This window comes from Anomaloglossus baeobatrachus, chromosome 4, assembly GCF_048569485.1.
Source record: "Anomaloglossus baeobatrachus isolate aAnoBae1 chromosome 4, aAnoBae1.hap1, whole genome shotgun sequence".
Classification (NCBI taxonomy): domain Eukaryota; kingdom Metazoa; phylum Chordata; class Amphibia; order Anura; family Aromobatidae; genus Anomaloglossus; species Anomaloglossus baeobatrachus.
Window position 1 is genome coordinate 462,035,793 of NC_134356.1, and position 16,562 is coordinate 462,052,354.

Below are 16,562 nucleotides of genomic sequence, written 5' to 3' on the forward strand. Positions count from 1 at the left end.
CGCAGGAACATCCTAAATGATAAGATACTAGTCTACACAGTCCAGCCAGGTATCGTCTTTCACCGGACTCAAACCCAAAAAGTAGAAAAAACACCCAGAAGCAGCAATGCGGCATGAGCGAAAGGACAAACAGCACCGGAGGGTAGGGACACTAGGAGAACAAATGTCCAAATAGGCCTCAGACTAACAGAGGGAGTCCCACCAAAATGGACAAATAGAAGCAGTGCCTCCCTATAGGAGAACAGCCACACAGAAAAAGAGAGAAAGGACGAAAAAACTAAGTGCACACTACAAACAACCCTAGTCTGACAGGCTGACCCTGCCTAGCCTGTGGAGCTCGGCACCCTAAACAGCCCACGCCAATGGCGCCCCCACTCAACGTAGTCTATCCCTCCTACGATACACCCTGCACTAAGGTGCATCTAAAAAAGGAAGGAAAGACAGCTGTTCATTAAGCCCATTCGGCACTGCAGTATTCAGAATATACATCCAAAAACACTCCTTCTGCAGCAGTAGTTTGTCCCAGTTACCTCCTCTAACTGGGGGCCTGATATGGTCGATGCCCATCACCCTAATGGCATCCTCCCTACCGCCATGATAGCTGTTAACATGTCTAGCTATGGGTGTGTCATTTTTTCTCCTTATGTCATTTTTATGTTCACCCACCCTTCTGCGCAACTCACGGATTGTTTTGCCAATATATTGCTTACCACAACAGCAAAGGATCCTGTAAATTACACCCTTGGTTTTGCAGGTTATAAGGGACCTGATTTCAAAGGTCTTGTCATTCCCCATACTGCTAAAAACCTTTCCTTCCTCAATAAGCTTACAATTAACACAGTTCTGACACTTAAAGCATCCCTTGACGCTGCTGTTCAGCCAAGCAGATTGATTATCACAAAAATGACTGTGCACCAGTCTGTCTTTAAGTGACCTCGCTTTTCGGAAAGTAACAGATGGATAGTCAGAAAGCTGCTTATCAAGTACAGGATCCATTTTCAAAATAGGCCAAAACTTAGTCAAAGTCCGCCTCAGCTCGGTTACACCGTTAGAAAAAGTCGTAATGAACCTCAGGGTGCCTGTTTTATCCTCCCGCTCATGCCTAGGGTTCAGCACAGTAGCCCGATCAATCTTCACCACAGAGTCAAAAGCGTTCTTAATCACCTTCTTAGGGTAGCCTCTTTCATTGAGTCTTTCCATGAGGTCAAGGGACTGTGTCCTAAAGCCAGATTCCTCCGAACAATTGCGTCACATTCTAACAAACTGGCTCTTAGGAATACCCTTTTTTTGGGATGTGGGATGAGCACTTTCCCACCTCAAAGGAGAATTTGAGGCAGTTTGCTTTCTAAAAGTGCTTGTCATAAGACGACCATCATCCCCCTTCCCAACCAAGATGTCCAAAAAGGCCAATCTCTCACTACTAGTCTCATAGGTGAAGTGAAGGCCAATCTCATTGTGGTTGAGGACATCGATGAATGCCAGGAAGCCAGCCTCAGGTCCCTTCCAGATGACAAAAATATCATCGATGTACCTCAACCACAACACAATATCCTCAGTATCCAGGTTACTTCCAAAAACGACGGTTTCCTCCCACCAGCCCAGGAGCAGATTAGCGTACGATGGGGCACAACAACTCCCAATCGCAGTGCCCCTGCGCTGGTGGAAGTACTTACCGTCGAAAACAAAGACATTTTTTGTAAGACAAAAACGTAATGCCCTGAGTACAAAATCGCTATGTCCAGAAAGGTGGCTGCCCCTGGAGTTAAGATAATATTTGGTAGCCTCCAGGCCAGCAGCATGTGGGATTGACAAATAGAGGGCCTCAACATCCACACTGCACAAAAGCATACCCTCCCTCCAGGAAAATGTCGTCAATTTTTTTCAGAAAATCTGTCGTGTCCTCCAGCATTACGTTTTTGTCTTACAAAAAATGTCTTTGTTTTCGACGGTAAGTACTTCCACCAGCGCAGGGGCACTGAGATGGGGAGTTGTTGTGCCCCATCGTACGCTAATCTGCTCCTGGGCTGGTGGGAGGAAACCGTTGTTTTTGGAGGTAACCTGGATACTGAGAATATTGTGTTGTGGTTGAGGTACATCGATGATATTTTTGTCATCTGGAAGGGGAATGACAAGACCTTTGAAATCAGGTCCCTTATAACCTGCAAAACCAAGGGTGTAATCTACAGGATCCTTTGCTGTTGTGGTAAGCAATATATTAGCAAAGCAAAACAATCCGTGAGTTGCGCAGAAGGGTGGGTGAACATAAAAATGACATAAGGAAAAAAAATGACACACCCATAGCTAGACATGTTAACAGCTATCATGGCGGTAGGGAGGATGCCATTAGGGTGATGGGCATCGACCATATCAGGCCCCCAGTTAGAGGAGGTAACTGGGACAAACTACTGCTGCAGAAGGAGTGTTTTTGGATGTATATTCTGAATACTGCAGTGCCGAATGGGCTTAATGAACAGCTGTCTTTGCTTCCTTTTTTAGGCTCCTTCCTCCACAGGCTAGGCAGGGTCAGCCTGTCAGACTAGGGTTGTTTGTAGTGTGCACTTAGTTTTTTTTCGTCCTTTCTCTCTTTTTCTGTGTGGCTGTTCTCCTATAGGGAGGCACTGCTTCTATTTGTCCTTTTTGGTGGGACTCTCTCTGTTAGTCTGAGGCCTATTTGGACATTTGTTCTCCTAGTGTCCCTACCCTCCGGTGCTGTTTGTCCTTTCGCTCATGCCGCATTGCTGCTTCTGGGTGTTTTTTCTACTTTTTGGGTTGAAGTCCGGTTCAAGACGATACCTGGCTGGACTGTGTAGACTAGTATCTTATCATTTAGGATGTTCCTGCGATTGTGTAGGCCTTTTTTACCTTTACTGGCATCAAGGGTCTGTACCTTGAGGCTGCCATCAGACGCGGACATAGCCTGGTTAAAGCTGTTCATTTACCGGGTACTTCCGGTTTTGTATATTTGTATACTGGCTTGCGTTCCAGGCTTCTGTTGATGACGTCGGCGGCGCATCCTTGTTGATGCGGCTGAAGTGTATTGTCGTGACGTCGCGGTTTCCGGCATGGTGCATGCTGGGTAGTTACGTCATGACGTTATGGTGGACTAACCGCGCATGCGCGATCCCTATAAAGAAGCACGGTTTTCAATTAACCGGCACAGCACACACAGCTTGGCGTTCATCCATGCTGGACGTTTATCGGGTAAGCAGACTGGTTTTGGATGCTGTTTATTCTTTTTTCACATGTATGGGCTGTAATTTATGATAATTGCTTTACAGTCCGTCCTTGGGGCAATTCTCTTGTCTATCAGTCCTGATATGACTACTGATATGATGTTAAGTAGACTATGAAGACTCCCCTGATGATCACTATTTGAAACGCGTCGGGAGGTACACACTACCGCTTGAGCCAACGAATGGTATTTATGTAGGACCTGTGTAGGGTCACCTATGTTTGAGCTCTATTCTCTCATGCCCTTGGAAACACGGTAAGACCGTTTCCTTTTTTGCATGGTTGCAGTCGGTATATGGTATTTACTATTGCGGCAGGTCCGACGTGGCAACCATTGTTTTTGCTGTGTTTGTTAATGCAGGTATTTGTGTGACTTGTTTTTTCATACTCTCTGCATTCTGTGCCTAGTGTTCTTTTCTGAGGCTGCTATCATCTTTCGTGCAGCCCATAAGAACACCTTTTATTCTTTTATAGTGGCAGTCCACTTTTTAGTGCATACTTAATAAATGTTATGTTTTAGGAGTTTTTTCTCTCTGGCTATTTGACCCCATTTGCTACCTACTGCTCTCCTAATAGGGGGACTTCATTAAGGTTATTTCTATTTACCCGGAGAACTAGTGACCTACACACAGCACGGCGGCGAGAGGGGGTGGTTTGCCCTTGACGTTAGAAGGAGGGTGATAATGGGAGCCCAGCTGCACGTCCACCCCTCTCCGCCATTCTCTGGTCCCGAGTTTGATGAAGATTCAGATGTTTAGGTAGCGGTTCCCGGCTACCCACAAGTTCAGTCCCCGCTGGTACCGTCTAATGTCCCATTTCTGCAGTTAAAAAGTTAAAAACAAGGACAACGGCCGTGAACTTGAAGGCAAACCCATATACTATTGTGCCTTGTAAATAGTCCCAGACCAACCTTTTCACCAAGCCGCAGTCTCTGGAGAGGCTGATTGGAGGACAGGCCTGCGGTAGAGTCAGCCGAGGCCCTGTCACCAGCAAAATCAGTGACTAACCTCCGGGTCAGGGGTACTCTGGACGTGGGGCCCTTGAAAAAGGACTGCCGGGTAAGGAAATTTTTACCCGGCCCGTTTGGGCAATACCTGGACCTACCCTGGACTTGGGCAAGGGGTGCCAACCTGTGTTTTAGTGGTGGCACCAGGGCTAGGTTGTTTTGGGTAGGTGAAGTGAAAAGGACCCGGTCCGTCCCGTCCCGGTTATGTATGTGCAACGTTTAAGCAACCTGCCTCCCATAAGGGAAGAAAAACCAAAATATTCTTGAAATGTAAATATGTTATTATATTTGTAAAATGTTTTACCCGTTTTATCTCTTTGCTGTAAAAATAAACCGGTGGTGGTCGGACAGCCTGTGGACAGTCTGCGTTTAACCAAGGGGGAGTGTGACGCCTTGGCAAAACCAGGTAGTCACAAATAGGCCCTTGCATAACACTTTCCCTCACTAGGAAACACACAGCCAACCAGAAAACCCTAGTCACCCCCCTTAGGGACAGACAGACACACCAGTGGGCGTGACCAGGCGGTTGGGACATGGCCACCCAGGGGTCCAGACAGCCCAGGGCGGGAAAAGAAGTGGTTCAGCACAGTTGGTCTTGGAGTTCAGTTTGGAGAGGAGTGTGGGCTGGAGCTAGGGGTAGCTCCAGCAGTGAAGTCCAAGTTGAACGGTGCTAGGGTAGGGGCCCAGGTGCCATGGCTAGGAGGCAGATGGTGGTCTCCGTCAACAGGAGACGGGAAGATGGCTCAGTAGAACCTAGGTGAACCAGGCCAGGGTTGTAGCCCACCGGTACCGACATGGGGAACCGACCCGGAAACCGTAGCACAAAGGGTACTCGGACCCTGAAGCCAGGAACCAGAAACAAGTGGAACTGGTTAATTAACTGATTGAGGCCAGGACTAGACGTCTTGTCCCACACAAAGACCCTCATAGAAGACAACAGCCCACCGATTAGGGATAAGAAGTCACTACCAGGGCCCATAGATCCCACGGGTCAGCATCTGCGGGCATGGCGCTTTAGGCCACATCCAGCGAGGAGCGGACTCCTGAGTTTTATACTGGGAAAGTCCACCTTACACAACGGTGCAGGAAAAGGATAGAGACCACCAGCCGGGTGGGGGATGCTGAACGTAACCGGCTGCGGCACCGGCCACCACCACCTTGGTTTACCAGAGACTTGTGTGTTTTACTAACAGTGAGTACACCAGCACCCCCTGCGATCATTATTCCCCCTGTACCAGATCCATCGGGTGCCGGGGCCACCATCCCTGCCCACGGAGGGGTTAACATCTTGCTGCACAACATCTCCCCTGGGTGCCCCGTAACATCAGTGGTGGTGTCCCACCTCACCACACACCGTGGGTGGCATCACGAACCTATTACGGCCTAGCCGTAGTACATCTATGTCCCCCATTTTATTCGGCGTGTCCACGAGACCCCCGGGTCCGGAGACCCTCGAGCCACCACCCCTGAAGGTCCGGATCCGAGCAGCGCCGGCTGCTGGCACGGGGGCGGCACATTGACCTGAGGTGAATTCACTGAGTTGAGTGTCGTATGGCGTTTTGCACAAAATTCATAAACTGTCATGGCGTCAAGCTCTGTTCACCTTGTAGATTCTGACACTCCCCCAAATGGTTTCTATGGTGTCTCTGATCAACACAGGCAGACTCAGGCATCGACTTGCTGTTTGCTCATAAACAGGCTAGCAAGAGTTATCCTTTGCTAACCTGCTTTTTAGGCTCATTTGATCACATGTTGTAAGGAAGCTAATCACATTTGCTCCTGTCATATTTATGTTGGAGGAAATTTTCTGCCCAAGCCAACTATAGTTTATTCTGTGTTGGTCTGTGGTTTGTGGTGTCCCAGACTCACTGGGAAAAGAGAGAAAGAGTTGCTATGTGCTTGGTGTTGTTGTGGAGTTTATCTATCATCTTGTTTCCACCCTGTTCTTGTTTTCCTCTTTATCACTAAGGCTATGTTCGCACGTTGCGTTTTTTACCGCGTTTCTGCAGCGTTTTTGGCAGCAGCGTTTTTGGGCAAAAAGGCATGCGTTTTTGTTTTCCAGCAAAGTCTATGGTAAAAGCAGAAATCCTGTCTGCACTTTGCTTTTTTTTCAGCAGCGTTTAATTTGCATATTTGTGGTCAAAAACCATGCTGAAAAAGAAGCAGCATGTCAGTTGTTTTTGCCATTTCTGCAGCGTTTCCTTAACATTGGAGTCAATGAGAAATGGCAAAAAGCAACCAAAATCACAATTCCTGCGTTTTTCATGCTTTTTACCTGCTTTTCACCTGCGTTTTTGGCTCCAAAAACGCATGCTTTTCTGGGCAAAAATTAATGGGTTCTAATGTTCCTTTACACACACACAATAACCGACAATTTAAATGTTAAAAAATAATAAACTTTAGCTATTTTTCTGTTAAAATGTGCATAACCACTATTATTACATTAAAGATGATAATTTCCCATATAATTTTATTAAAAGTTAATTTTATACTTTCTTTCTCTTTTTTCATTCTTTTTGACTAATTCAACTTTATTTCTCAGTGTCTTGATCTCAAAAACGCATCTGCAGAAACGCAGGTGAAAACGCAGGTAAAAAGCGCTAAAAACGCACTAAAAACGCGGTAAAAACGCATGCGTTTTTAGCGCTAAAAAATTGTCAAAAGCCATTTGGTCAAAAACCAAGGGAAGGAAAACGTGCAGAATAAACTGCAGGTACTCCGACGCAACGTGCGCACATAGCCTTATTGTCCTTTACCTCTGTGTGCCTGCTGTGTGACAGAGTTTTGGTTTCCCCTGTCTGTCTATTTATGTGGGTTAAATCACACTCCTGACCCGGCCCTCCTGGGGGAGGGGGTATTAGATCAGCTCTGGCAAGGAGCAGGGCTAGGAAGTAGATTCAGGTAGCCCCCCCTCTAGTTGTATCCCTGAGATTAGGGGTAGTACAGGACCTCTAGCCTGAGTGTTCGCTTAGGAACCCCGATTTCATGCTATCCCCATAGTCCCTGTGACAGACAGCTGGGGTAACGTGGGAACCGACAGCTGGGACCTCAGGTGAACTTACTGACATCACCGCTCTCACAGCTGTGGCCCCATCACTGTGTTCCTGATGCCACAGTGCTTGGTCATGCTTTCTAATGTGACCTCGCACTGTGACCTTAGGATGTAACAGAGCTGGCATCATCATGAAACGTTGTGTAGTAAATTATGTTGGGCCTGCAGGGTTATTTTGAGGGTTAATAAATTGGAGAAAGAGGGTTTTTTTGTGTTTTTTTTTTTTCTTTAAATATAAGATTTTTCTCTCTGTTTTATGGTTTTTTTTTTACTTACACAATTAGTAATGGGGTGGTCTTATAAGTCCCTGCCCATTACTAACCTTGGACTTGATGATAGCTGTGATTTTTTGACAAATCACAGCTGTCAATAACCCCTTATTTTTCCATGATTGCCACCACTTCAGGTCAGTCTGGATGAGCCAGGTAAGTGCCAGGATTGCCAAATCTAATGAATACGCCAAATCTAAGGTGGCTGCAGCCTGCTATTTTTTAGCCTGGGGAGGACCCAATAACCATGGTCCTCCCCAGCCTTAGAATACCAGCCCCCAGCTGTCAGCTTTATCTGCATTGTCTGCTGTGTATCAAAATTGGGGCGAGGACCCCACACCATTTTTTTAAATTATTTATTTAAATAAATTAAAAAAGCTGTATGAGGCCCCTCGTATTTTGAGTACACAGCCAAGATAATGCACACAGCTGGGATCTGCAGCCTCCAGCTGTCAGTTTTATCTGTGATGGGTATCAAAATACGGGGGACCCTATGCCTTTTTTTCAAATTATTTTTTGAGGTCATAAACTATTCCATGCATACACACACTTCTGATTTAGCTACACTCCATTAGATTGTGGTGAGGGGGAGTTGCTCCTTTGGGAGAGAACAGTCCCAAAACCAGTCTGGAGGTGGGGTTGGTTAGGGGGTGGAGATTTAGAAAAGTGGGAGCAGAAGGAAGGAGATGAGGAGGAGAGCGGTCCTGAGGGCTGGAGCTCCGGGAGCTTGTCCAAGGGATCGTAAGGAGAAGGAGGGAAGGAAGAAGGAGTCTTAGAGCCACGGAAAGGGAGAAATCCTTTCATGGGCTCGCATCCACTACTGTATACCATTGTGGAGGGACTAGGCAGCAAAGGGGACTGGCCCCTAGACTAGTGGAGAACAACAAGGCTCAGCTAGAAAACCGGAGGCTACGGCAACTTCAAGTGCCGAAGCCACATCCACATACATCCAGTGAAAAGGTGACCACATAGGGCCAAGGGATAGGACAAACAAGCCACCTATAACAGGGCCCGTGGCTCAGGGCTCTGTGTGTGAGGGCGCAGGGCAGGAGGGTGAAGCCAGCGCAGGAAGACAACCTGGGGAGGTTTTTACAAAAATGAACATCGGTCTCAGGCCTCCAAACTACCCGGGATCGGCTGGATCCCATCACAGCAGAACTTGGCACTCTAAGGGCAGTCTCTGACCGGCTGTAACAACCTGGACTTTGACAAACCATGAGAAATAAACTTGTGACTGCATTTGTTTCGGACTCTTGTGTTTCGGACTCTTTATCTGCTCCACCAGCCCTGCGCCATCCCTCTTAAAGACGACTACTACTCCCCATCTAGACTATCAACAGCCCTGGGGCCTTCCTATCGAGAGCTATACAAACTCATCTGCATTGCCACCGAGCCCAGGGGCACTGAATATGGCAGCGGCAGCCCATATCTTGCCGCATACCACGGGTGGTGTCACGATATATCCCATGTAAATAAGATCCCGTCACGTCATTTTGAAATGACACTTCCAGGGTTTCGGAATTGGGCCCTGCTGCCGTGACCTCCTGGAACAGAACCGCGGTCCGGTTCCGAGTGCCCCACAGCCCTGGTGGGTGTGTCACAGATACGCCCCATTAAGGGAGGCGCTATGTAATCCATTCTGCATTTTAATCATGAGCCTCATTACTTTTGTTGCATGTGTGTTTGGTTGGTTCCTCCCCCTGTTTTCACAGTCTATTGAAACAATCAATCTGTTTCATTATAGTGACGTATTCATTTGACATGCTGTGTTGGTCTTTGAAGACAGACTACAGCCAGCTATAGCATTGTGCCTTTTTCTTTTAGCAAATTGAAATTAGTAGGTATACAGGTATATAAGTGTGCCAGATCAATTGTTCAGGTGTATCCACACCATCCAGGGACATCTATACCGATGAACCTGAAACACAGCAGAAACGCATTGAGGCCGACTTGTGAATGATGACATCGACTACAAGGGAAGTGTTTTTTGGCTTTTCTCTTCATTTTTCTGATCTTTGTTTTGTTTTATAACCTATATTGTGGGCTCTTTAATTCATTTTTGTGGGATGCTGAGGTGCACACCAGTAGCCCTGGCATTTTGATTTGTTGTTGCATGCGATATCTATTAGGATCTAGCATGGCATATAAATAGTAGACACCACTGTTGTTATCTCTTTTGAGCCTGGTTATTAAAACTTATTTGATCAAACTTGGTTTTGTGGATAATTTCTGATAGGATCCAGTTTAGTGAGTCATCGCGGGGGCGCCAATTGCTCTTTATTAGTTGCCAACCTCCGCGGCAAGGTAGGGTGAGACCGTAGGGACAACAGTAGGGCCCTTCAGGTTTACTGAGATCCTTGCTTATCTCACTTATTTTTGGTCCTTTTTGCATGTTTTTTGGAGTGCTCTCCTCACATCTACTTATTGAGCTTTTAAATATAAATAAAATTTGTAACTTTTAGGATTTTTTGCTTTTCTTAGCTTTATTGAGCAGACCCAGAAGCCATATGACAGCTGCTACATGTGGCTTAAAGAATGCCTTATTAGTCTTGTACTGTAGATGCATGGTGCAAAATGAAAACAAAAACACCTCCAGATGTACAGTACCAGTCAAAAGTTTGGACCTGTCTATGGAATGGTTCCATCTTTACTATTGAAATTTGACCATTGCAGTACAGACTAAAAGCAACAAAATTGCACATATGGAAAAAAAGAGTAAAGAAAGACTTGTGAAACAAACTCGAATTTGTGTTAAACCTTAAAGGGAACTTTGGGGCCTTTAAGCTGCGGCCCCACCAGTGGGCTCTTATGTACAGCATTCTAACATGCTGTATATAAGAGCCCAGGTTGCTATGTAAAACCTAAAAAACACTTTATAATACTCACCTGAAAGGTCACTCCAGTGCAGACTGGTCATATGGGTGTCTTCATTCTCAGGGACTGGTGTGGCGCCCTGGACTAGCCAGGTCGTCACAAGTAACATACATACACCCCCACCCCCACTAGACAGTAACATTAGCCAAACATAAAATCCTTGTTGCCTCCCTCCAGGGTCTGATGTCCACACCAGGTGGGGGGGAGCCAAGCGGTTCACAGGCCTGGAGGCGGGAAAAGTGACAGAACAGTTCAGGGAGTTGAAGTGAGAGGAGTAAAGTGGAGAGTGTCTGGGTTTGTGGCCCAGGCACTGACAACAAGGTTGGCAGACGGTGGTGGCCGTCTGCAGGAGTGGTGAATCAACGCGGAACCGTAGGACCGGGGTCGGGCGTTGGCCCGCCGGTACCAACCGGGGAGCGAAGTGAAGCCAGCACACACAGGCAGGGCCATCGGACCCTGACTAGGCTTGGAGTCGCCGTCAACAGTCAAATCCGAGTGTGACAGGAACCTCAGGGGTTTCCTAACAGCCAAAGACCCGTTAGAAGGCAACCGTCCGCACCGTGAGGGTATACAGCTACCGCCTAAGGCTAGAGACCCAAGGGCCAGCACCTGCGGGCAGACGGGCTCCTCCGGCATCCATACACTGGGGAGCAGACTACCATTGGGGATCCATCGTAGTCAAAACATTACACAAAGCTGCAGGGAAAGACAGCCGCCATCACCTGTCCGGTGAGAGACACTGCAGCCGGCTGCGGGACCTGTCCATCCAGCCATTTGGTTTACCGAGGACTTTGTGCATCTCTTACTGAGTGAGTACACCCATGCCATCCAGCACCACGCTGCGCTGTCCCTGCAACCCTGCACCTCACCAACCCTGCCTCCCTGTCACACCACCGGGCCCCGGGACCACCGATCCCTACCCACGGAGGGGGAAAACAACATCGCAGCTGCTCCCCACCATCGCTCCCGGGATCCCCGTCACCAGCAGCGGTGGTGCCCATCTTCACCACAACCCGTGGGTGGCATCACGGACTAAATCCCCCAAACCAACCACCCTTTTCACTCATGGGCTAGGAGCGCCGCTCGAGTCCCCGGATCCGGCCCACCGCTCGAGCCACTGAGCAGCAGCCGCAGCAGCGCCGGACCCAAGCATTAGCGAGCGCAGCGGCGGCGTCCTCCCCGCCCGCGACACTGGTGCCTCCTCTTTTGGCCATCTTTGTTCTCTTTCTGAAGCCGGCGTGCATGACGCATCCTACGTCATACACAATCGCCGGGACTGAGGTCTTGCGCAGGCGCACTTTGATCTGCCCTGCTCAGGGCAGATCAGAGCATTGTAGTGCACCGTAAAACTCCATGGAGTAGCATCTGGCAGCTACAAGCCTAACCTCACGTTCAGAAGCTCTTGTGAAGACAATGTAGTTGCTGAGTTACAGTTGAGCCGTTGCTGTGGCCCAGTGGGTCCACTCCCATCAGGGTAACATTTTGTTCAGGCAATGGTCCTTGCTTGCTCCAGTACCACCCAGCTCACAGGACTGTAGCAAGAGATGACAAAACCCTACTGTAGGGTGAAACGTTGCTGCTGTTTGCTGTTTAGATGGAATAAAAAGCTTCTTTAAAGATTTCCCCTGAGACGCTGTCTATCACTATAGTATGTATTTCTTACCAAGAGGATCCCTTGGTTTTTTGACTTGCGTCTATGTCTTATGAAGGATTCCACTTGAGATGCTGCAAACAACATGTTTTTTTGCCTGCAACAAAAGATGGTCTGTCAACAGGAAGAGTAAGACCAAATCCTGACTTACTTGGGACCAGTGGACGACACCAATGACTCCACCAGATCCTGTCTCAGCTGTAGTATCTACTCTGGCAGCCAATCCAGTTCCTCACTCTGTTTCCTGCTTGTCTGCTCCCCTGTAGTTTGACGGTGACTCAAAGCAATGCAGAAGATTCATACACCAGTGCACACTGCACTTCAAACTTTTGTCGTAAAATTTGCTTTGGAGCGGGCCAAAGTGGCCTTTTTGATGTCTCATCTATCTGTTGAGGCTCTCGCCTGGATCAATCCTATATGGGAGAGAAGCAGTACAGTTGTCTTTATCCTGAAAGTCTTACTGGAGATGTTCCACAAAGTATTCCATGAGTCGGGTCTTGTAACCTCTGCAGCATCTTTGTTACTCAGACTGCAACAAGGAAGTCTCACCATAGGCCAGTATGCCATCCATTTCCACACTTTGTCCTCAGAAGTCAGCTGGAATAATGAGGCTCTGGTAGCTGTATATTGGGAGAGTCTGTCAGGGAGAATCAAGGACGAGTTTACAGGTTGAGATGTTCCTGCTTCTTTGGATGGCCTGGTATCTCTGTTGTCCAAATCAACCTCAGATTCAAACAACGCTCTAGAGAAGGGAGCCGAAAAAGAAGATTGATGCGTCTTACACCAACCTTACAGAAACCCATCATGTTGCAGTCCGCAGTTCCTGCTGCTTCTCTTGAACCAATGCAGGTGGATCATATGAACGTTGCAACGCTTTGCCAGGAGGATCGTTGCACCAAGGGAAAGTACTTCTATTGCAGAAGTCCTAAAAATTAGTTCCTTTCCTGTGTAGCTGGGATACTCCGAAGCCTAGAGTTTGTATGAGATGCTACCCCGGGTGAGAGGATGTCCTCTTCGTCCCTGTGTCTATCTGTTTCCATATCCTGTGGCGACTCATGATTCAAAATGAATATGGGAATACAGAAATGCATTACTGCTCTGAAAAAACATGTAAAAATTGATATACTTAATGTTACAGGGGGCTGTCTGATAATAAAACCTAAAGGAGTATCTGACAGTCAGGGTCCACCGTGCAAAGACTCTGCTGCAGACTATTGCAGAGTGCAATACCTCTGTTAAACTCACAGAGGAATATAATTAGTAAATAAGGCAATTCCTCCCTTACTTGGAGGGAGTGTGGAATGGTCTCTGTTAATAATCACAGAGACAAAGGCAGTGAGTGTGAAATGGCACCTACCTAGGTCCGTTCCTCTAGTGGTGCCAGGAGACGGACAGCAGCGTAAGCCGCACAAAGCTCCTACCTGCGTTCGCTCCACTAGTGTGCGAGGACACGAACCACTAGATATGGCACCTGCCTAGGTCCGCTCTTCTAGTGGTGCAAAAGAGACGAACAGCAGCATAAGTCGCACAAAGCTCCTACCTGCGTTCGCTCCACTAGTGTGCGAGGACACGAACCACTAGATATGGCACCTGCCTAGGTCCGCTCTTCTAGTGGTGCAAAAGAGACGGACAGCAGCATAAGCCGCACAAAGCTCCTACCTCTGTTCACTCCCCTAGTGTGCGAGGATACGAACAACTGCCAGACGCAGTATAAGGAACGTTACCCTAACGGCAACGTCCACCTATGAGTAGAATCACAAGGCCCAGCCGGACCATGTGCCTCAGGCACCTGCCTATGTCCGCTCCCCTAAGAGGTAAGGATACGGACTGCAGCCGAAGCTGTAAGGTATAAGAACGCTACCCTGCCGATAGCGCTCACCTAGCATAGACAGAGAGATGCCTAGAGGAACGTGCACAGAGCGTCTACTCTCATGCATGAACCAAGAGGACTGAGCGCTGCGGCGTGCGGCAGGGTCTTATATAGACTCTGTGCCTCATCCAAGATGGATGACACCAGAGCCAATCCGCTGCCAGAATGACAGGAATGACGTCACGCTGGCCTATCACCGAGCAAAGCGTCACAAGCACATGACCAGCGACCAATCGGCATAGAAGGTGTCAGAGACATGTGACCACGTGTCACAAGCACATGACCAGCGGCCAATCGTCATAGAAGGTGTCAGAGACATGTGACCTCGTGTCAGCGATGATGTCACCCGCACATGTGCAATGGCTCCAAGATAGGACTTAGTCTCCAGCGCTTGCACATGTGCAGTAGCAAGAAATCTGGACATAGTCTCCAGTGCTCGCACATGTGCAGTAGCAAGATATCTGGACATAGACTCCAGTGCCACAGCAACCGTAACAGTACCTCCCCCTCAAGGGCCCCCCTGCCGGCGACGCAGGTAATCGGCAACTAAGTTGGGAGCATGGACAGCCTCCTCAGGCTCCCAAGAGCGATGTTCCGGGCCATAGCCCTCCCAATCTATCAAGAAGAACCTGCGCCCTCTAACCATCTTAGAACCAACTATGGCTCGTACCTCATAGCTAGGGCGAGAGGAATCAGAGGCAGGAGAGTGCACTTCACGAGCGTGAGGTAAAATAGCCGGCTTTAGCAGTGAGACATGGAATTTGTCATGGATCCTAAGATGGACGGGTAACTTCAATTGGTAGACTACAGGATTTACCTGTCGAAGAACCTCATAAGAACCCAGGAAGCGAGGAGCAAATTTGACAGAGCTCACTCTAAGTCTCACGTGTTTTGCAGAGAGCCACACAAAGTACCCCGGAGAAAAGACAGGAGCCGGGCGACGAAACCGATCGGACACCGTCTTCATACGGTCCTTAGCTGCTTGGATCGACTCTTGAGTCCGATCCCAAACCTCTCTAACATTAGTTGCCCAGTCGGCCACAAGAGGAGGAGGTGCAGCAGCGGGAAACGGTACCGGTACCCTAGGGTATTGCCCATTATTGAGTACGAACGGTGTCTGCCCAGTGGCCTCAGCCAGCGAATTGTTAAGGGCAAATTCTGCCCAGGGTAGGAGGGAGGACCAGTTATCGTGGTTCTCAGCAACAAAGTGTCGAAGGTATATAATCATGGATTGATTGGTACGCTCAACCAAACCATTGATCTCCGGATGGTATGCCAAAGAGAGATTCAACTCAATTTGCAGAAGGCTACAAAGATCTCGCCAGAAACGGGAAGTAAATTGCGGGCCTCTATCACAAATGATATGATCTGGCATCCCGTGAAGCCTAAAGACATGCTTGAGGAATAGTTTGGCTGGTACCCTGGAAGATGGGATTCTCGATAACGGTACGAGATGAACCATCCGGGAGAAATGGTCCATAATGACCCACACAAATCTATGTCCCTGTGAACATGGAAGATCACCCACAAAGTCCATGCCTACCACCTCCCATGGTCTATCTGGCACTGGTAAAGGATGCAAGAGCCCAGCCGGTCTCTGCCGTAATGGACGGTTGCGAGCACACGAGTAGCAGGAACCGACATATCTCTCGACGTGGCTGGCTAAGTGTGGCCACCAATACCACCTCTCCAGTAACTCTCGTGTCCGCCTAATACCAAAATGCCCACCCACCTTTGAGGTGTGGGCCCACGACAGTATATCATTCTGTCGATCAGGCGGAACAAAGGTCTTGCCCGGTGGGATTTGGTCTAACGTCACAGGGGAGAGCGTATGAAAAACCCTGGAGGGAAGGATAAGACGAGGTTCGTCAATCTCTTCCTGGGTAGAAACCATAGAGTGAGACAGGGCGTCTGCCTTGTTATTCTTACTGCCAGACAGATAGTTGATGGAGAAGTGAAAGCGGGAGAAAAACAAGGACCAGCGGGCTTGGCGAGGATTCAGACGCTGAGCGGTTTGTAAGTACGTCAGATTCTTATGGTCTGTATAGACCTGGAAAGGATGTTTCGCTCCTTCCAGCAAGTGACGCCACTCCTTCAAGGCTAATCTCAGGGTGAGCAGTTCCCTATCCCCAATCGTATAGTTTCTCTCTGCCGGTGAAAAGGTTTTAGCAAAGAAGAAACACGGCCTTTTTCTACCTGCACCGTTCTTTTGATACAAGACTGCACCAGCACCCACTGAAGAGGTATTAACCTCCAAGAGGAAGGGCTTATTCTCATCGGGTCTTTGAAGAACGGGAGCAGTTGAAAAGTGTCTTTTTACTGCCTCAAAAGCCTGAGATGTCTCAGTAGACCAGACTTTGGGATTAGCACCTTTTTTAGTCAAGGCCACCAAAGGGGCCACCAAAGTAGAAAAATGGGGTATGAACTGCCTGTAATAATGTATGAATCCTAAGAAGCGTTGCACCGCCTTCAAGGAATGAGGTTCGGACCATTCCAGGACAGCAGAGAGCTTCGCAGGATCCATAGCCAGACCCTCTTGTGAGATAATGTAGCCCAAAAAAGGCAAGGATGACTGCTCGAATACACATTTTTCGAGTTTAGCAAACAAT